We start from the raw sequence: 23,244 nt of genomic DNA on the forward strand, positions 1-23,244 counted from the left end.
TTCCAACAGGACAATGCACGTCCGCATGTATCCCGTGCCACCCAACGTGCTCTAGAAGGTGTAAGTCAACTACCCTGGCCAGCAAGATCTCCGGATCTGTCCCCCATTGAGCATGTTTGGGACTGGATGTTTGGGACGCGGTCTGCACGTCTAGCACGAACGCTGGTCCAACTGAGGCGCCAGGTGGAAATGGCATGGCAAGCCGTTCCACAGGACTACATCCAGCATCTCTACGAACGTCTCCATGGGAGAATAGCAGCCTGCATTGCTGCGAAAGGTGGATATACACTGTACTAGTGCCGACATTGTGCATGCTCTGTTGCCTGTGTCTATGTGCCTGTGGTTCTGTCAGTGTGATCATGTGATGTATCTGACCCCAGGAATGTGTCAATAAAGTTTCCCCTTCCTGGGACAATGAATTCACGGTGTTCTTATTTCAATTTCCAGGAGTGTATATCTTCCTCCAGAAACCCCTGAACGCATTGGCTGCACTGATGCATCAACTCGTTGAACCTATCCTACTTTTGGGAGATTTTAGCGCCCATAACCGCTTGTGGGGTGACACTGTGCTTACTGGCTGAGGTAGAGATGTCGAAACTTTCCTGTCTCAATTCGACCTTTGCCTGTTAAATACTGGGGCCCCCACACATTAAAGTATGGCTCATGGCACTTACTCGGCCATTGATTTATCCATCTGCCCACTAGTGAACCCCCCATGACTTGTGTGGTAGTGACCACTGTCCCATCTTTCTGTCACTCCCCCAGCGCCATTTCGCCCGACGTCTACCAAGATGGGCTTTAAACAAGGCAAACTGGGAAGCTTTCACCTTTGCTGTCACCACTGAAACTCCCCCACATGGTAGTTGTAATAGTTGAGCAGGTCACTAGAACTATCGTTTCTGCGGCGGAAAACAGGATCCCATGTTCTTTAGGGTGCCCCCAGCGAAAGTCAGTACCTTTGTGGTCGCCGAAAATCGCGGAGGCCATTTAACGAGCGTCGGCGAGCTCTACAGCGACATAAGCGGCACCCTTCCCTAGGGAACATAACAGCTTTTAAGCCTCTCCGTGCCCGTGTTCGTCAGCTTATAGGAAGACGGAAACAGGAGTGTTGAGAGAGGTACGTCTCGACCATTGTGTGCTATACGTCGTGTCGAGTTATCTACCGACGTCATCGCAATTGCCAAGCACTTTGCTAAGCACTATGCTCGAGCTTCCGTGTCGGAGAATTATCCCTCAACATTTCGCACCCTAACACGGCTGATGGAAAGGGAAGTCCTTTCGTTCTCTGAACGTCACAGTGAACCCTATAATGCTCCATTTACAGAGTGGCAGCTCCTCAGCGTCCTCGCACGTTGCCCAGACACAGCTCCTGGGCCAGATTGATCATAAAACATCTCTCGTCCGACTACAAGCGACATCTCTTCGTCATCTTCAACCGGATCTGGTGCGATGGCGTCTTTCCATCGCAATGGTGGGAAAGCACCATCATTCCAGTGCTACAACTCGGAAAAAACCCGCTTGATGAGGATAGCTATCGGTCCATCAACCTCACCGACGTTCTTTGTAAGCTGTTAGGACGTATGGTCAGTCAGCGGTTGTGTTGGGTCCTGGAGTCATGTGGCCTACTGTCTCCACGCCAAGGCGGTTTCCGCCAGTGTCGCTCTACCACTGATAATATTGCGTCCCTCAAGTTTGCCATCCGAATACCCTTTTCCAGATGTCAACACCTGGTTGCCGTCTTTTTTGATTTACGAAAACCTTACGACACGACCTGGCGACGTCATATCCTTGCCACATAATATGAGTGGGGTCTCCAGGGCCCACTCCCGATTTTTATCCAAAATTTCGTATCGCTCTGTACTTTTCGTGTCCAAGTTGTGCCTCCCATGGTCCCCCCCCCCCCATATCCAGGATAATGGGGACCCACAGGGCTCTGTATTGAGTGTATCTCTATTTTTAGTGGCCATTAACGGTCTAGTAGCAGCTGTCGGGCCGTCCGTCTCACCTTCTCTGTATGCAGACAACTTCTGCATTTCGTACTGCTCCTCTAGTACTGGTGTTGCTGAGCGGCGCCTACAGGGAGCCACGCACAAGCCGCAGTCATGGGCTCTAGCCCACGGCTTCCAGTTTTCAGCCGTAAAGTCGTGTGTCATGCATTTCTGTCGGCGTCGCACCGTTCATCCGGAACCAGAACTTTACCTTAATGTCGATCCACCCACTGTAGTGGAGACATCAATTCCTAGGTCTGCTTTTCGATGCTCGTTTGACTTGTCTTCCTCATCTTCGTGAGCTGAAGTGGAAGTGCTGGCAGCACCTCAATGCCCTCAGCTGCCTGGGCAACACCAATTGGGGTGGAGATCGCTGTACGCTGCTGCAGCTCTACAGAGCCCTTGTTCAATCCCGCCTTCACTATGGGAGTCTGGATTATGGTTCGGCGGCGCCCTCACCGTTGCATTTACTCAACCCAGTGCACCACTCCGGCGTTCGACTGGCAGTGGGTGCTTTCAGGACGACTCCGCTGACCAGCGTCCTGGTTGAGACCGAAATCCCTCCACTGTAGATTAGGCGTGCACAACTGCTCGCCAGTTACGTTGCACACATTCGTTGTTCTCCTGAGCATCCGACTTACCGTCTCCTTTTCCAATCCACGGGGCTTCATCTCCCGCATCGGAGGCCCAGGTCAGGGCTTACGATTGCAGTTCGCGTCTGCTCTCTTCTGTCTGGAGTCCCTTTACCACCTATACTTGAGGTCCATTGACGTACACCTCCGTGGTGTACACCTAGGCCGAACCTTCGCCTGGACCTTTCACAAGGTCCTAAGGACTCAGTTAACCCCGCGGCTCTCCATTGTCACTTCCTCTCGATTCTTGACATGTACTGGGGCCAAGAAGTGGTTTACACCGACGGCTCGATGTCTGATGGTTTCGTTGGCCTCGCGTATGTTCATGGAGGACATATTGAACAGAACTCCTTGCCAGATGGCTGCAGTGTTATTCACTACAGAGCTAGCGGCCATTTCTCGTGCTCTTGAGCGCATCCGCTCAGGCCCTGGAGAGTCGTTTATTCTCTGTAGTGATTCCTTGAGCAGCCTACAAGCTATCAACCAGTGCTACCCCCGTCATCCTTTGGCAGCGACCATCCAGGAGTCCATCTATGCCCTGGAACGGTCCCATCGTTCAGTGGTGTTTGTATGGACACGGAAACCGCTTCCGGAGATCGGCATCCCTGTAACTGACCTGTGATCGTTATTACGCCACATGGTTTTTCAGCTTTATGAGCCAGTATTGGATAAAAGTACGCACAACAAACTGCATGCCATGAAGGAGACTACGGATTTGTGGATGATCTTCATACGGGCCTTGCCTCTCGCAAGAGCTCTGTGTTTCTCTGCCGGCTCCGCATTGGCTAACACATGGCTACCTCCTCTGTCTCGAGGACCCCCCTCGGTGTCACTGTGGCTCACTTATGACTGTCGTCCACATCTTGCTGCACTGCCCACTTTCAGCCGCTCTGCGGCAGACTTTTAACCTTCCCAGCACTCTGTCTTCAGTGTTGGCCGACAAGCGTCAACAGCAGATTTAGTTTTACGTTTTACTCGTGAGGTTTTTTTTTATCGTACCATCTAAGGGTGGGCGTTTAGCATTCACTGAGGCCGCAACCCTCCCTCCATTTAACTCTGTCGCACTTACTTTGCATTTGTTTGTCTTGGTGGTCGACTTTTCCCTCCATGTGTTCGCCCACATCTCGTGGTCGTGCGGTAGCGTTCTCGCTTCCCACGCCGGGGTTCCCGGGTTCGATTCCCGGCGGGGTCAGGGATTTTCTCTGCCTCGTGATGGCTGGGTGTTGTGTGATGTCCTTAGGTTAGTTAGGTTTAAGTAGTTCTAAGTTCTAGGGGACTGATGACCATAGATATTAAGTCCCATAGTGCTCAGAGCCATTTGAACCATTTGAACCTACATGTGTTCATCTCGCCTTGTCTTTTTGGGGTAGACATTTTAATGTGTTGCAGAGTGGCTGGCTCATCCTCTTTTATTATTGGGATCAGCCAGCCCACACCATCTGCTCCATGGTTTTAAAACCTTCTTCTACTTTTCCTTGTGGTGTACATTTTCTCCGTGTTTTGTTCGTTCCATTCGTTTTCTTTTTAGGTGTGGCTCACCATTCCTTTTCTCCCTTTCACTTTCTCAAACACACTTTAGATGTTTTTTGTAACTTGAGCCTTACTTGCTTCAGGAAATAGTGATTGATGACCCTGTAGTTTGGTCCCTTTACACCCCATACCAACCAAATGGTTCAAATGGCTCTAAGCACTATGGTACTTAATATTTGAGGTCAGCAGTCCCCTAGACTTAGAATTACTTAAACCTAACTAACCGAAGGACATCACACACATTCATGCCCGAGGCAGGATTCGAACCTGCGACAGTAAAGGCAGCGCGGTTCCGGTCTGGAACGCCTATAACCACTCGGCCATAGTGGCCGGCCAAACCATCCAACCAAACAACCAATAATACAAATATGCTGTTGTTATTGTAAGCTGGCCAGAGTGGCCGTGCGGTTGTAGGCGCTGCAGTCTGGAACCGAGCGACCGCTAAGGTCGCAGGTTCGAATCCTGCCTCGGGCATGGATGTGTGTGATGTCCTTAGGTTAGTTAGGTTTAATTACTTGTAAGTTGTAGGCAAGGGTGACCTCAGAAGTTAAGTTCCATAGTGCTCAGAGCCATTTGAACCATTTATTATTGTAAAATGAAGCTTTGTAGTTCCAAGCCGTTAACATTTTGGTGAGGCTATCTGAAATTTCATAAACGTGTGAGATAGTGCGCCAGTTTTGCAACTGCTGACTGGTTCATGTTGACCAGCATACAGACGTGGTATAATTTATGAAGTTTCTTTTTTCGAAGAATATTATCAATCACCGAACAGCTATAGCCATTACTTAAAGAAATATAATTCATAGTCTCTAATTCGGTTTAAAAGCCGAATCCACATGATGGAACTGACATGTCACCATGCACCATTGAATGGAAAACTGCATGTTCGTAACTTCGTGGGTACAGTGAGTTAGTAGAGATTATCCTATCTGTAGCTATGCTTTTTGCGTAAAAGCTAAATAAGTGTCTCCTTGTGTTAACGTCCGTACTAAGGTTCAAATCATTTACAGAAGAGCCTCCAGTTCAATTTTGGACTGGACCTCTTTATGTTGTAGAAGGTACGTAATTGTCTAGTGGTACCAGCCCAGGACTACCTAACATCATCCACCTATTTCATCCGGTATTTAATTCATAAAAATTTCAGATAGTGTAGGACTAAGACGTGAGCTCATAGCTAGAAATTTTTATGGGCCGTCTTCCACAAGATTTCTTATAGAATAAGCCACAAAGCTGCAAAATTAAATGCTGGATCATGCATGTGGAAGAGATTATGTGTTTATAAACTGGTGACTTTCGTTTCTAAACATTCTATAGCTTAGCATTTTTTTTTTACTTTCTGTGTAAGTATATCTGTATAAGTCATTTTATCCGTGTTTGTGACATTCAGTTCCCACAAGGCGATGTCCAAGGAAACCGAAAATCGGTTTATGACGAAATAAATACTATTATGGGGAACATTAGGGGTGTGTTTCCTATTTAATGTTGTTTTATTGGTCTGTCAAGCTGAGACGGAAAATTCAGTTAATGATCAAAAATACAAAATTTCCACACTGCTCTTTATAGACAATGCAATGTTCACCATGTGGTCTTCCGTTTCATGGTACGTAGTCTAACATTCGTCTCAATGATAAGACAAGGATTCTTAACAGGCTTAGATGCAATTAATTTGTGATTCCACCTACTGACCAAGACATCAGTTCTTCTGGATTCGATGAAACTTGATTACTTTTACGAAAGACAGGCATTCATGAAATTCATTGCCAGCGTGTAAAAGTTTGATGTCAAAATCCACGTACTGCACAAGAACGATGCGTTGAACAGGCCAACAAATCTGCAGTAACTGAACATTCTCGTTCCACTGATCAGTCCAAGGATAACGGGAGAGTCAAGATACTGGACACAGCCTCATCCTATTAGGGTTAAATGGTCGAGGAAGTCGTGAAAATACAACCTGCTCAACAGAGACGAGGACTTCCATCTCGACAACTCATGAAAACTGCTCATTTCACGTATGCAGTATCAGAAGAAGTAGTCATCACTGGCTGGCATTCCAACACCTACCATCCATTTTCATAATTTTTCTTCTTCTTCAAGTATTCTTCTTTACTTCAGGCAAACTGCCTATTACCGTACTCCATCTCTTGCATGGTCTTTTCACATTTCTTCTTCCAGTGCATTTGTAATCCAGAGTTTTTATCGGGAGCCTTTCTCCAACAACGTGGTCCAAATGTTCCTCCCATTTTCTCCTATTTTACATCACTTCTTCGTTTATGTTATACATGCTTAAATATTTCTTCATATCCTCATTTCTTTTACGAGCTTCCTTTATACATTCTTCCACTATTTTTAGAAATCTCATTTCTTGGGACTTTCTTGGCACCTATGCTTCTCTCCACTGCTGGTTTCCTTTCCTGGATTTACCGATCGTTCCACATGTGCAAATAAATTTAATTTTTGGTCCTCATCATGATTATATTCGTGATCCCCATCTGAAGAACATATTCGTTCTCTGCAATTAGAGTGAGATTCGTTAATTAAAACTTCCGGGCTGAATTGCCGTGGTCCATATATAAAACTGCTTCTCCTTCCTGACGTTTCGTTGCCTACTGTGGCAACATCTTCTGAGGTGAATCGGCGACTGGTTGCTAGGCGCTGGAGGTCCCACTTATATAGAGCGGTTAGATGGCGCCACCACTCATCACGCGCTTTCGACTTCAAAACTATCTCTGGCTAGTGCCATCTCTCTCGATTATAGGTAATTGACAGTCACTTCTTTGGTACAGAGTCGACCGCCATATCTTGTCTAGTTTTAATCCTTCTTTTTTATTAAAACTACACTCCTGGAAATGGAAAAAAGAACACATTGACACCGGTGTGCCAGACCCACCATACTTGCTCCGGACACTGCGAGAGGGCTGTACAAGCAATGATCACACGCACGGCACAGCGGACACACCAGGAACCGCGGTGTTGGCCGTCGAATGGCGCTAGCTGCGCAGCATTTGTGCACCGCCGCCGTCAGTGTCAGCCAGTTTGCCGTGGCATACGGAGCTCCATCGCAGTCTTTAACACTGGTAGCATGCCGCGACAGCGTGGACGTGAACCGTATGTGCCGTTGACGGACTTTGAGCGAGGGCGTATAGTGGGCATGCGGGAGGCCGGGTGGACGTACCGCCGAATTGCTCAACACGTGGGGCGTGAGGTCTCCACAGTACATCGATGTTGTCGCCAGTGGTCGGCGGAAGGTACACGTGCCCGTCGACCTGGGACCGGACCGCAGCGACGCACGGATGCACGCCAAGACCGTAGGATCCTACGCAGTGCCGTAGGGGACCGCACCGCCACTTCCCAGCAAATTACGGACACTGTTGCTCCTGGGGTATCGGCGAGGACCATTCGCAACCGTCTCCATGAAGCTGGGCTACGGTCCCGCACACCGTTAGGCCGTCTTCCGCTCACGCCCCAACATCGTGCAGCCCGCCTCCAGTGGTGTCGCGACAGGCGTGAATGGAGGGACGAATGGAGACGTGTCGTCTTCAGCGATGAGAGTCGCTTCTGCCTTGGTGCCAATGATGGTCGTATGCGTGTTTGGCGCCGTGCAGGTGAGCGCCACAATCAGGACTGCATACGACCGAGGCACACAGGGCCAACACCCGGCATCATGGTGTGGGGAGCGATCTCCTACACTGGCCGTACACCACTGGTGATCGTCGAGGGGACACTGAATAGTGCACGGTACATCCAAACCGTCATCGAACCCATCGTTCTACCATTCCTAGACCGGCAAGGGAACTTGCTGTTCCAACAGGACAATGCACGTCCGCATGTATCCCGTGCCACCCAACGTGCTCTGGAAGGTGTAAGTCAACTACCCTGGCCAGCAAGATCTCCGGATCTGTCCCCCATTGAGCATGTTTGGGACTGGATGAAGCGTCGTCTCACGCGGTCTGCACGTCCAGCACGAACGCTGGTCCAACTGAGGCGCCAGGTGGAAATGGCATGGCAAGCCGTTCCACAGGACTACATCCAGCATCTCTACGATCGTCTCCATGGGAGAATAGCAGCCTGCATTGCTGCGAAAGGTGGATATACACTGTACTAGTGCCGACATTGTGCATGCTCTGTTGCCTGTGTCTATGTGCCTGTGGTTCTGTCAGTGTGATCATGTGATGTATCTGACCCCAGGAATGTGTCAATAAAGTTTCCCCTTCCTGGGATAATGAATTCACGGTGTTCTTATTTCAATTTCCAGGAGTGTATTTTCGTGCTCTATATAGCTTCTCTATACATGCGGGTATAATAATGTGAGGTCCTAGCTATCACGTTTTCCTGACTAAATTTTATTTCGTGATCACCGACTTTGAAAACGTGTTCCTCTACAGCTGATTTGTCAATTTGTCCCAATCTACAGTTCCTTTTGTGTTCCGTTAGGCGGTTATAACACTCCTTTTAGTTGTTCCAATGTAAAACATGCCGCAGCTACACGGAATTTTATACAAACCTGGGGTGGCTAAGCAGTGTCGTGCATCTTTCACCGATCTTAAACTTTCACTAATTTTCTTGGTAGGTCGAAAGATTGTTTCCACTTGAAACTTGGCCAAAAGTCTCCCAATACGGTCCGTGATGTTATGAATAAATGGAAGAAAAACTTTTCCATTCGACGGTTGTTGTTGTCGTGTATTTTCGGACACTTTTCTTCTAGGGTGGAGTGTTCGATCTATTTCGTTGTCAGTGTACCCATTTTTCTTGAAAGCCGTTCGCAAATGGCTTAATTCATCTTGCAAATAAATTGGGTCACAGATGTTATTAGCCCTGTCCACTAAAGTTTTTATGACTCCTCCCTCCTGCCTAGGATGATGTTTCGAATCCTTATGTAGATAACGATCGCTGTGTATGTCTTTCCTATATACCTTGTCCCCTAAAGTCCCATCTGTCCCTTTGATAACCAACACATCCAAAAAATTTAGTTGTCCATTGCTCTCTTTCTCCATGGTGTCTGTTTATATTCGTTAGCTCTATGATTACATTTCTCATATCTGTAACAATTTTGGTGTTAGTGTATAGGCTCTTAATATCATTTATGGGGTGAGATGAATAACACCGTTCAGCCGTTATATTGTATAGCATCTTTCTATTCACATTATCAAATGCCTTTTCAAAATGTATTATCGTGTGTTTCCCTACTGAATTCTCTTTTACTTCCTATAATTTTTTGTAGCGTAAAAATACTGTAAATAGTTGATCGTTCCTTTCTAAAACCTGACCTCTTCAGATCTTAGTTTTTCCGTAATATTTTGTTAGCATTTTACTTTTGATGACCCGGCGCTTCCCACGTTTTTACCTTAGACGCTTAAGTCTTTTCTATGACTGGCGATACCTTGTCCGCAACATATGCGCATTTAACTCCACAAAAGATCTTCGTGTTACGTAGTTTTACCAATTCAGCTTGTAAATAGGCACGGTAGGAGAAAAAGTCAGTCAATGACTCGCTTTGAAGACAGCTGTAATTAACAGTCGATGTAACGAAGATGAAGTATTGCTGTCCAGGAAGGACGCACAAAAGAAAGAAACACTTCCCAAGAGAGCTACATCGGTGACTCCGAGCAAGTCCCATCTACCATGCCGCCTTAACTTCATTCATTTAATGGATTTCGCCTTCCACAACCGTAGTAAGTATCTCTTCAACTTCGAATGAAAACCAGGCAAATACAGTGAGATAAGTGGCGATTAAAGCGTGGAAGAACCACTTGCTGACTTGAAGGCAACAGAGAACAACAACCCTTTCTCAAATCTTCTGCAAGTGGGTTCCTCTTTTCATACTGCGAATAATTATTGTAACGTTTAGTGCTTCAGTTTTGCACGACTTTAACAGAGTAGCTCATTTAACGTCCAATTACTGTAATGAAGCCCTTGTTCTCCAGTTCCGCATAGCCGTTCGTAGTTTTCGGAACAGAGCAGCTACTGAAACTTCCTGGCAGATTAAAACTTTGTGCCCGACCGAGACTCGAACTCGGGACCTTTGCCTTTCGCGGGCAAGTGCTCTACCGTCTGAGCTACCGAAGCACGACTCACGCCGGGTACTCACAGCTTTACTTCTGCCAGTATCTCGTCTCCTGCCTTCCAAACTTTACAGAAGCTCTCCTGCGAAACTTGCAGAACTAGCACTCCTGAAAGAAAGGATATTACGGAGACATGGCTTAGCCACAGCCTGGGGGATGTTTCCAGAATGAGATTCTCTCATTCTGAGAGCAGCTACTGTTAGACCCTGTATCGCATAAGGACCTGCCACCCCCCCCCCCCCCCCCCACAGTCAGATTTCGTCTCGCAAACAAGCGCCAGACACGCAGCCAATCTGTCAACAACAGCTGTACGTGGCCTGTCAACACCAGAAATGAACTTGGCATACAGAGGACTGCAAACTCCAGCACCGAGGCATACAAACAAAGGGTTGTCTTCCCGGAAGCTATTCTCCTATCGTCACTGCGCAGACACAAACTAAACTGCTACGAGGTTTTGCACTTTATGCAACGAAATCAGCGTCTGCGAACCACGTCATTATGATACGAAAATTGAAACTTACTTCTGAACAAAAGATAAAATTAAGAAATTGAGTAAAATACACTCATTGTGGTAATATGAGACATCTTCCGGGTTGTCGTTGCTGTTCATGTAGTTAACTAAAAAATCTTTCTTTTACTCTCTCATTACATGTGGACACTTTACTTAAAACCTTTCAGAGCCAAAATATCTAGTAAGTAGTTAGATTAAGGACTTTTTGGAGATATAAATATAAATGTTTCTTACAGCGAAACACCCATCAAATTAAAGTTTAAACTGGAGCTGTTGTCGTTTGTTATCAGTGTCTTTATCATGTGGATAAAAAAAGCTGTAACCATTCATAAATATATATTGACCGTATATTGCCAATACTATAACATCTCTTATTTTATTCACAATTATATATAATCACTATCATTATTACTATACGTTATTACATATTTATTATTATACAGTGGTAATCATTAATATTCACTCGCTTAACTTTCTGTAGTAGTAAATGTCTTTATTTTCACATATCATTCAACAAAAAAGTGAAACCTCAGTAAATGAAAAACGTATTTTCTGTATAAATGTAAACTATGATATATTATTTCTTAAGTTGTATAATTAGAGAGTATTTTCTTAAATAACACTGGACAGGCCAGCGCTATAGTGTCTTTAATATGCTGTCACATCATACCTCTTCCCAAGCACAGGAATAATATTCGAACGCATTATTCTGTGGGACATCCTTTAAATTTTTAATACTTCTCAAACGCACTTTGTATTACCAAACGACTTTTGTGAATTACTCAAACCCAATTACTTCCCGTTCTTCTTTCAGCTGAAAACACTCTACAATGGGTGATACTTCGGGTCATTATCTTGGAAAAATTTAAATGTAAATCTAACCTATAACTGGTTTGCACTCCCGTGCAAATTTTGCTTGAGGATGTTGGAATAAACTGCTGTCAATGAAACTAATCTCTGCCGCACCAGAAAATGAAATATAGCCCCCTATCAAACCACCTGGTCCCACTACGTTATAGTTGGTTGCAGCTCTTTACCTTGCAGCTTGTCAACTGCGTTCGCTACAACACTGTTCTCTTGCCTTTTGAAAAGATGTTAAACTTGCTATCATTAGCAAATATAACTTTGTTCCACAGCTCTGCCTATTGATTAACGCGGCTCGTTGAGAAATGGAGCCTTTTGACTCGGTTCACTTGCTATCGTATGATTTTTTATTTGCCAGTCTTCTCTGATAAATATTCTGGCAGGTTTGTCACTTACTTCCCTCCCATATTCTTGGAGCATATAGGATACAATTTTCAAAAATGTTCAAATGTGTGAATTCTTAAGGGAACAAACTGCTGAGGTCATCGGTCCCTAGACTTACGCACTTCTTAAACTATTAAACTAACTTAACGCTAAGGACAACACTCACACCCACGCCCGAGGGAGGACTCGAACCTCCGGCGGGAGGGGCCGCACGATTAGTGACATGGCGCCTCTAACCGCGCTGCCACTCCGCGCTACGATACAATTTTACTTGCACTTGATGGAGGTTTACTCTTAATCCTTCTTATGGGTAACAGCCTTTCTAATTTAGTAACTGTGTTGGCTGCCTTTTAGAAATATACGTTCTGTGTGATCTTCATCTTCGGATCATCTTATAACACCCCTTACCGTACTTCTGACTATATTCAACAAAATAACAATAGCTTTGTCACTGGGACTTATTACGTGTGACAAACGGCAAGTTGTCACTGTTCTGTTGTAGTGGTAGCCCCTTGCATCCCTTTGCGATCTTGAAGACAACGCGGCAATGCAGAACAATAACAAGTCAATTGGCAGGGAGAAACAGACCGTACACACGACAAACAACGCGAGTCGGTACAAGGGAAGTCACGGTCTTACATGACCAAATACAAAGTTTTTAACCTTCTACAGTCATCAGCTAGTGGTTTTTCCGTTAATATTGCTGACCATTGATCCCGTGATCCGGATTCGATTCCCGGCCGCGTCAGGGATTTTGTCCGCTGTGTGTGTGTGTGTGTGTGTGTGTGTGTGTGTGTGTGTGTGTGTGTTTATCCTCACCACTATTTCATCATTCACTCGCAACTTCCCGCAGTTGCATCAAATAAAAAGACTTCTTCCAGGCAGCCGAATTCCCCAGAAGGGGATTCCCGTCCACTAATTTCAGACGCACATTTCGTTTCACACCTTTATGATTTACCAAAACTAATTATTTCGAGGTGCATATTTATTGACATTTTGCAATGATTCAAAGACGTTCCAAAATTGAAAAGAAATACCTCTGCTCCGAGCATTTTTGCGTTCGTTTAGTACATAATAGCCTAACTGACGACGAAAATTATGAAAAACCGTGCGTGACCGAATGTTAACAAAAGCATTTGTAGTTCTACAATTTTTTGATGTAGAACAATTACAGAATCGTTGCAGTTTTTATGAAATGTCTTACTTTGCAAATATTTACTAAATATCTTGCGTGTTGGCTTCTGTCTCTGCTTCTTCGGTTGGCGTTTCTTTGACGGTTTTTTCTGACGTTTCGCCAGCGTGGGTGGCTGGCATGTCAAAGCTTTATCTCCCATTGCTCGTTGTCGTGTCCAGACATAGGTGGGAGAGGGAGAAAAGGGGTTAGTCTGCGCTCCCGAGCGGTACAGAGCAGAAGGCAGGAGGACAATTCACAGTGAAGGCATTTGATTGTATTCTTCTATCTGAGCCTACACTGGTACAGGCATTTAGTAGAAATGCAGGTGGTGAGACTTGGTAGGGAACTCGTTGTGGAGACTCTTGGACAAACAGGGTTTTGAAATAGCTGTTTATTCCAGACAGGACTAACTAATACACTGGAGGCTAGTTCTAGGATTAGAAAAAGCATGAATAACACTGTTACAACAGAAACCTGTGCAGAAATCCCAGGAGTGGGTGCTAACCACTGTAGCAAACACTACCAGAATCTTAAGGCAACAACTTATTCGCAAAACAAAACATACTGAATGTGACAATGTTCACTGAGGCACTCCAAGTGAGAGAGAGAGCAGACTCACGCGGAGATGGACCGAAGCTGGAGTCGACGGACACGGATTCGGCGCCCAGATCGTCTGACTGAGAACTCCGCCAAAATGCGGAATCTAGGGGTTTTAAAGAGTCGCGTGGGGGAACTGTTTTCCCCACTTAAAGCCACCCAGCCAATCCCGCAGGTCTCTTGCAGGCGCCTGGCAATCACAGTTTAGTTAGGTCCCCTGTGGTGTCACCGCCAGACACCACACTTGCTAGGTGGTAGCCTTTAAATCGGACGCGGTCCGTTAGTATACGTCGGACCCGCGTGTCGCCACTATCAGTGATTGCAGACCGAGCGCCGCCCCACGGCAGGTCTAGAGAGACTTCCTAGCACTCGCCCCAGTTGTACAGCCGACTTTGCTAGCGATGGCTCGTTGACAAACTACGCTCTCATTTGCCGAGACGATAGTTAGCATAGCCTTCAGCTACGTCATTTGCTACGACCTAGCAAGGCGCCATTACGAGTTACTACTGATGCTGTAAAACATGTACCGTCAAGAGCGATGTTCACCAATTATGGATTAAAGTTAAGTATTCCAGCAGCTATGTACTTTTTTTTTTACTAGTCTCAATTCCTTTAACTGTTCCAGACCTCACGCCAGCCTGCGTGAGCTTAAACGCGTGACTTTCGGCTTCCTGCTAGTGGATTGGCTGTCTTGCCAGTCCACAACATCCCCTCTACTGCTCCTAAGGCTGGGATGTTAATGCAGTTGCACTAAGTAAGTTCGTACTGTTCAGCTGAAAGCTAAACGTAACTGCTCTGTCAAATAAGGCCTGCAACATTATTGTTATACGTCATTTAGCCCCGCCCCACGGGCTCCCCGGAGTAGGGACTGCCAGGTCAACAGTTTTTGGCGTTGTCGCTCTCTTTCTAACCCCCGTGAGCCTACTGACGTTGCTGTTCTCAGGGCTGGTATCAAACTGGCTTTATACGCTAGTACGTGCCTGTTGGTTACAAAGGCAACCTACTACAGCGCCTAGACGACATATGAAGTTACATGTTAATTCCTTGAAGAGCAACTAACGCCCTGGAACCGCGTCTGGGGGTGTATGCATTTTCGCAAGGCTCTCCCCTTACGGTTTACTTACTGTAAAAATATCTCTCCTAGTTTCGTCTGTCCTCAGCAACGTCTCTGCTTCCGCGACTTGGAGCGCCTGTCCTCCTTCCTCACAGTTTCAAGACAACACTACAGTAGCAAGGAATAATCAATATATTACATCGTGGCCTTGACAATGCCAACCACTAGTGCAGCAGACATTTCAGAGAAATCGTCAAACAAACGTCAACCGAAGAATCCCCACATAGACGGCAACATGTAGGTCAATAGGTGGCTACGAAACCCTCAACAGTTTTGTGTTTGGTAAATGTTCTGGAAAGAACGACATATGGGCTGCGATAGGATGTTTGTCATTGTCTGTCGTAACCACGTTAAATTTCAGGAACATGGCTTCAGCCGCTAATGGCCATCATTGTATCTACAATATAGACTATCAAATGGAATTAAGTTACAGGTAAAAGTGAAGCTGTACAGCTTAAGTCAAAATTGCAACGTGTAAAATACACTTCAAACGTGGCTGCTGTTATAGCGTGCCTCATTTCATAACTCCATAGTGGTTGGTTGCACACGTCGAATTCAGCAGACGACAGCGAGTCACTCAATCCGCAGCTACGATTCAATTATCATTGAGCTACCAAGGAGACAGGCAGTAGTGTTGTTTTCATGCAGTATTTTTGCGATCCTGGTAGTCGTGTGGGCGTTCAAATACGCGGGGTGGCGTGGTTGCAACAGACTGATTACGAAGATTCTAGCGAAACAGATCGTAGTTTTTTGGCGAAATTCCCCTACGTACTAAACACTGAAGAGTCAAAGAAACTGGTACATCTGCCTAATATCGTGTATGGCCCCGGCGAGCACGCAGAAGTGCCGCAACACGACGTGGCATGGACTCGACTATTATCTGAAGTATTGCTGGAGGGAACGACACCACGAATCCTGCAGGACTGTCAATAAATCCGTAAGAGAACTAGCGGGTAGAGATCTCTTCGGAGCAGCACGCTGCAAGGCATCCCAGATATGCTCAATAATTCTCATGTCTGGGGAGTTTGGTGGCCAGCAAAAGTGTTTAAACACCGAAGTTTATTCCTGGAACCACTCTGTAGCAACTCTGGACGTGTGGAGTGTCGCATTGTCCTGCTGGAATTGCCCAAGTCCGTCTGAATGCATAATGGACATGAATGGATGCGGGTAATTACACAGGATGCTTATATATGTGTCACCTGTCAGATTCGTATCTAGGCGTATAAGGAGTGACATACGACTTCAACTGCACACGTCCCGCACCATTACAGAGCCTCCACCATCTTCAACAATCCCCTGCTGATATGTAGGGACCATGGATTCATGAGTTTGTCTCCATACACGTCGTACACATCTATCCGCTCGATACAATTTGAAACGAGACTCGTCCGACCAGGCAACATATTTCCAGTCATCAACAGTCCAATGTCCATGTTGACGGGCCCAGGCGACGCGTAAAGCTTTGCGTCTTGCAGTCATCAAGGGTACACGAGTGGACATTCGGCTCCGAAAGCCCTTATCGGTGATGTTTCGTTGAATGGTTCGCACGCTGACACTTGTTGATGGCCCGTCATTGAAATCTGCAGCATTTTGTAGAAGGGTTGCACTTCTGTCAAGTTGAACGATTCTCTTCAGTCGTCGTTAATCCCGTTCTTGCAGGATCTTTTTCCTGCCGCAGTGATGTCAGAGATTTGATGTATTACCGGGTTCCTGATATTCACGGTACACGAGTGAAATGGTCGTACGGGAAAACTCCCACTTCATCGCTACCTCTGGGATACTGTGTCCCATCGCTCGTGCGCCTACTGCAACACACGTTCAAACTCGCTTAAATCTTGATAATCTACCATTCTAGCAGCAGTAACCGATCTAACAACTGCGCCAGACACTTGTCTTATATAGGAGTTGCCGACCGTATTCTGACTGTTTACATATCTCTGCATTTGAATACGAATGCCTATAACTTTCCTTGGCGCTTCAGTGTAGTCTGGAATGCTATTATAATGCTGAGTTTTCGATTTGTTTATATCTGAAATGGAGGCCCATATCTACAATGTAATTGCACGTATTTTTTAGTTTTTTCTTACGATTGACACTTGAGTTTCGTAGTTTTGACTTAAGTGCAACGTGCACTTAGGTGGTCACATCTGACCAATCCACTTCTGAAAGCGATGGCAGGTTTTTCAAACAGCCATTCTCCGGTAAGTGCTGGACCATGCACGGTAAATTCACAGCCTCTGAAACGTATGGTCCAGCTGCCTACCATTCAGGGAGAAAACTGTAAATATTTAATATTGTTGCTCCTGGATGTTCACATACTGGTCAAGGGTAGAGACCCAGGCGACGAGTCTCCCGAAGGAAAGAGGTACTATAGTTCCTTCACTCTTTCTTCGGCGGTACAGTGGGAAACTTCAGCTGAGCTGCAGCAGTTGAAGAAGCCATAGGAACCGGCGGGCGCCAAGACGTCGACATACCAGTTGCAGCAACGGGACTGATTACGCACTGCAAAGCGAACCAGGTCGAACACAGCAAGCACGAGGAATAACTAGTACAAATGTCCACCAGTTCTAGCAGAGGATTCGCAGTCCAATATCATCTACTATGACGAGACGACTACCCCAGCAACCAGAGCAATGTGAGTCAGTACAGAGCATCTCAAGGGTGGGCCTCCACCACTGCTGTACCATCTTCGAGCACCATGCCCTCCTCCCTAGACCTGCCAGCTACCTAGTTGTGTGCCACCTCCAGGCACACTTCGGTGGCAGCCAGACTCCTGTGGGGCAGCTGATGGTGACCAGGACAGCAGAGCCGCTCATCCTCCCACTACGTGCCATGGCGCTGTGCATCACCACTCACAGAGATGAGTTCCAGTCTCAGGGGCTGTCATCCAACGCGAGAATTCTGGACACGCCACACCAAACTAGAGCACGTGCCACTCGATGCGCCTCTGGACGTCAGCATTCCTGGTCGCAGACGTCACGGTCGACTTGCTGGCCGACAAACTGCGGTCGGTAAAGTCAACCACTCGGCCGTGGCGTTCCTCCTGCCGGCTGCTCAGGCGGGAAGAGGTGGCCCTCACACGTCTTCGGATCGGGCACTGTCCTCTGACACATAGCTATTTATTACGGCGGGAGGATCCTCCGTTTTGTGATGCTTGTGGTGTGCACATCTCTGTCCGGCACATTTTAACAGACTGCATTTTATACCGTGATGCAAGGGCAGAAGCACAAGTTGATGGGGATCTGCCGTATGTTTTAGCTAACGATGAGACGTGTGTGTCTAGGGTTTTTAAGTTTTGTGATGCGTCTGGACTCTGGCCTAAACTTTTAGGCTGGAGGTGTTAGTGTATTGCAGAGTGGCTGACTCCTCCCTTTTTTCCTTGCGGTCAGCCAGCCACCTCCATCTGCTACATTGTTTTAGCACCCTCTACCTTTTTCTTCCCGTGTTGTCCATGTTTTACTGTTGACGCCCTGCTTCATCCCACGCTTCGGTGTGGGTGAGCACAAGTTTTTCAATGATTGTTGCCCGTGTTTTCTGTTCCGTTATATGTAAATGCTCTGAGTTTTTTTTTTCTTGACACCCGTCTCACTATGATACTGAACGGGCGCTGAAGACCTTGCTGTCGTGCGCCCACACAACCCTTCTACTACTACTACTACTACTGCTGGCCGACAGCTGGCCACCACAGCTCCATGAGTGATCCATGCCATGCGCTAAAAGGGGCAAGGCTGTCTTGCTGCAGTATTATGAGTGTAGTAGTACTAATCTCAATAAAATGTTTGACTTCCTGATATTATTTTCCTTAACTGCCAACTGACTCCACCCACCACTGCAACGCAATCCTGTACAGAAGTCGCTCTTCACCCCAGATTACTTCACGTTGTTTAAATCATTATCTTTCCTTTGTGGCCGGACGGTGTGGCCGAGCGGTTCTAGGCGCTTCAGTCCGGAACCGCGCTGCTGCTACGGTCCATGCCTCGGGCATGGATGTGTGTGATGTCCTTAGGTTTAAGTAGTTCAAAGTGTAGGCGAGTGATGGCCTCAGATTCTAAGTCCCATAGTGCTTTGAGCCATTTGACCCATTCTTTTCCTTTGTGTTGATTTGTTTCCCAAACATTACTAGTTCTTGTAAATAATAGATTTCAGCTATCAGTCATCCTTTTTAAATTTTATTGGCAGATCTAGATTTCAGCTATAAACTAGCCATTCTCAATGCACTATCAGTTTTGATTAATGCATGTAATGCCTGTTGGTCGGGCTTCATCCACAGTTCATTGAACTGTTCGTGAAGCTCGACCAACAGACATTACATGCATTGATCAAAACTGATAGTGCATTGAGAATGGCTAGTTTATAGCTGAAATCTAGATCTGCCAATAAAATTTAAAAAGGATGACTGATAGCTGATATCTATTATTTACAAGTCAATATAACAGTCACTGCGTGAAGCAACCTTCTGAATGGATGGTAACCTAATTACTAGTCCTTTTTCTGTAATCATTTTAAACGTGAAATTTTATTGCAGTTCTCCTTGAATGTGACCATGTGCTTGACGCATTGTAATAACTGACTTCAAACATGTGTACACGTTTGTACTAAGATGCTAAACGTTGAATTTTTGTCCCTTGTGACTAATCAAACTGACACGATACAATAACTACATTTGTTTCATGAATGTGTAGCTAATCCAACAGAACTCATGTTAGGGAATGTCGAAAAAACAACTTCTAAACAAAAGCAATAACTATCTACAAATACTTCTTGTATTACGGACTCACAACACCGTGATTCCAATACATCATTAATTTATTCTCTCCAAGGAACGTACATCATGGAATATAAAACATTAATTCAAGGATCATCAATATTTCCAGAGTGTCTATAATTACAAATATCAATCCGCAACACCCTCCCCACCCTGGTCAACTTCTAGAGGAATGACCAGTTGAACGGGACGTGAGATTATAGACCCTTCTGAAGTTCGTAAGGTTACAGTTCGTATTTTCCCATCTCTTCCTTCATGAAGATCTTCTATCCGTGCCTTTCTCCACATGTGTCGTGGACGAACATCCTCTTGTAGAAGAATGACATCACCCAGTTGGAGTCTTCCTGAACCTGGCCTTGGTTGATGAGTTTCATGGAAGTTTTTGAGCAGGATCATATATTCTTTCTTCCACCTGTTCCAGAAGTGGTCTACCATCTTCTGCAGCTGTTGGAATTCCTTGGACAAGTCCTTTCTAACTGGTGATTCTGGACCAGTAGGTAGTGTTGTGAGTCGATCACCTACAAGGAAATGTCCGGGCGTCAGTGGATCAGATTCCTCTCCCTCTTGCATAATTGGTCTACAGTCTAGCGCTGCTTCTATGCTGACCAGGATTGTGTTGAGACCTTCTTCGTCCAACTGTGACTGTCCTAAAACTTTTCTCAGGCAGCGTTTGACTGATCCCGCCATCCGTTCCCAGAATCCTCCCCACCAAGGCGCGTGTTGGGCGATGAATTTCCAAGTGATGGCTTGCTTGGCGAGGTACTTGTGCGTCTTGCTTGCCATGAGAGCCTGCCAGAGCTCCTTCAGCTCTAAGTGCGTGGCGTGGAAGGTAGTAGCATTATCACTGTAAATTGTGCTGGGCACTCCTCGTCTTCCGACAAACCTTTGTAGGGCTTGAAGAAATCTGTCAGTTGACATATCTGAGCATAGTTCCAGGTGTATGGCTCGTGAATAGAGCAATATACGCTTTCTTCGTTATATGTCCTTGTCTGACATATAATGGACCAGCAAAGTCAATACCTGTTACTGTAAATGGTTTCAGTGGTGAAACTCGTTCAGCTGGTAATGGGGCCTCAGTTTGTTGAACAAATTGAGCTTTCACCATCTTACAAGGTAGGCAACGGTGTAGAACATGTTTAATTGCCTGTCGAGCTCTAAGGATCCAGAATTCTGTTCTCAGTTCAGATAACACTATGTTTACTCCAAGGTGACGCAAACGAGTATGAGTCTGCTGGATCAGTAAACGTGTGATATGATGATGTCCATCAAGAAGAATCGGATGGCGTTGATCTCTGGTTAATTCTGCAAACTGCAGCCGTCCACCGAGACGAATAAGACCATTATCCAAGAATGGGTTGTAGCGAGCTATTTGAGAATTACGTGGTAGAGGCATGTTGTTGTATAGTGCATGCAGTTCGAGCGCAAAATGTTGCTGTTGAACAACTTGAATCCAGTAAGTGCGTGCTTTGCCCAAATCTGATGCTGTTAGTTCTCTTTCAATAAGTGCCGTTTAAAGCGATGTACCCATCCTGCAATTCTTAACACTTTGAAGTAACTACTGTACCGTGTAGCTGTTAAAATAGGAATCGTTGTTTGTACCGTAAACACTTGGTCTGTTAATTTCTTCTTTTATGGCAAGGAGTGCTCTTCCGTCTGTAAAATTCGAGGCCACTGTGTTCTGTTCTTTGTTAACCAAGCAGGTCCATGAAACCATACAGAAGCATGGTGAAGTTTATCTGCTGTGGTACCTCTGGAGGTTAGATCAGCTGAATTTTCGTCACCAGGGCAGTGTCTCCATTGTGACGGATTCGTTGGTCGTCGTATTTCCGTAACACGGTTTGACACAAAGGTTTTCCATCGATTAGGGTCATGTTGTATCCATCCGAAGGCTACAATTGAGTCAGTTGCACGACTTGCATTATAGCTCGTGGCCTTACAGAAATAATGAAGTAGTCTTCATCCAAGAAGTGTCGCTAGAAGTTCTAGCCGTGGAAGAGTTATTTTTTTGATGGGAGCTAGTCGGTTTTTACTGCAAACTAAATGGACTGATGCCATATTTATTGTGGTGCACCGTACATAAACGACTGCTCCGTAGGCCTTTTCTGACGCGTCGCAAAATACATGGATTTCTGGCTCAGTGTTTTCAGATACACCAACCCATCGGGGCATTTTCATGTGTGGACATGATGGCAATGTTGATACCCACATTCCCCAGCGTTTGCTAAGATCAAAGGGTAAAAGCTCATCCCATTCAATTCCTCTTGACCAAATTTCTTGAAAAATTATTTTTGCAGTGAGGGACACAGGCGACAACAAACCCAGTGGGTCATAGAATCTAGCAGTGTTTCGTAGTACTTCTCGCTTAGTGGCAGGACGATTTATAACATTGTCAGTAACATTGTTGTGAACAACACTGAGCGTATCAGTCTGGGTGTTCCAGTGGACTCCTAGTACCTCCGTATCTGTAGTCTTCATGACACCTTCTGATTGCCATATTCCAATCAGTTGGCTTGAATTTGTGGCCCACTTTGGCATTGGTAGACTGATCTGTCCCATGAGTGATGTAAGCTCATAATATAAGTTAATTACGGCATTGTCATCTTTACCACCTGCTACAAAATCATCCATGTACATATTATCTTCAACAAGTAAAGCAGCTTGCGGAAAATTCGCTTTGTGCATTACAGCAAGTTCTTTCAGCGTGGCTGCAAGAAAAAACGGACTGCAGGTAAGTCCGAAAGGTAGCCGGGTGAAGCGGTATGTAATTCTTTCGTCAGTTGTAATATACACTCCTGGAAATGGAAAAAAGAACGCATTGACACCGGTGTGTCAGACCCACCATACTTGCTCCGGACACTGCGAGAGGGCTGTACAAGCAATGATCACACGCACGGCACAGCGGACACACCAGGAACCGCGGTGGTGGCCGGCGAATGGCGCTAGCTGCGCAGCATTTGTGCACCGCCGCCGTCAGTGTCAGCCAGTTGGCCGTGGCATACGGAGCTCCATCGCAGTCTTTAACACTGGTAGCATGCCGCGACAGCGTGGACGTGAACCGTATGTGCAGTTGACGGACTTTGAGCGAGGGCGTATAGTGGGCATGCGGGAGGCCGGGTGGACGTACCGCCGAATTGCTCAACACGTGGGGCGTGAGGTCTCCACAGTACATCGATGTTGTCGCCAGTGATCGGCGGAAGGTGCACGTGCCCGTCGACCTGGGACCGGACCGCAGCGACGCACGGATGCACGCCAAGACCGTAGGATCCTACGCAGTGCCGTAGGGGACCGCACCGCCACTTCCCAGCAAATTAGGGACACTGTTGCTCCTGGGGTATCGGCGAGGACCATTCGCAACCGTCTCCATGAAGCTGGGCTACGGTCCCGCACACCGTTAGGCCGTCTTCCGCTCACGCCCCAACATTAGAAAATGGAAATAATGATGGAGATGTTTTACTACTTTCATAAACGCAAAAAATTAATCATTCTCAATAATATCTGGGCTAGAAGAACTGCAATTACCAACAATAGTTTACCGAACATAATGGCGCACAAGAATAGGGTAAGATCGTAACAATTAAATTTTTAATTGCTGCAGGGAATGACACAGTTTTCCTGTAAATAAAAGA

This window comes from Schistocerca cancellata, chromosome 7 (genome assembly GCF_023864275.1).
Source record: "Schistocerca cancellata isolate TAMUIC-IGC-003103 chromosome 7, iqSchCanc2.1, whole genome shotgun sequence".
Taxonomy (NCBI): domain Eukaryota; kingdom Metazoa; phylum Arthropoda; class Insecta; order Orthoptera; family Acrididae; genus Schistocerca; species Schistocerca cancellata.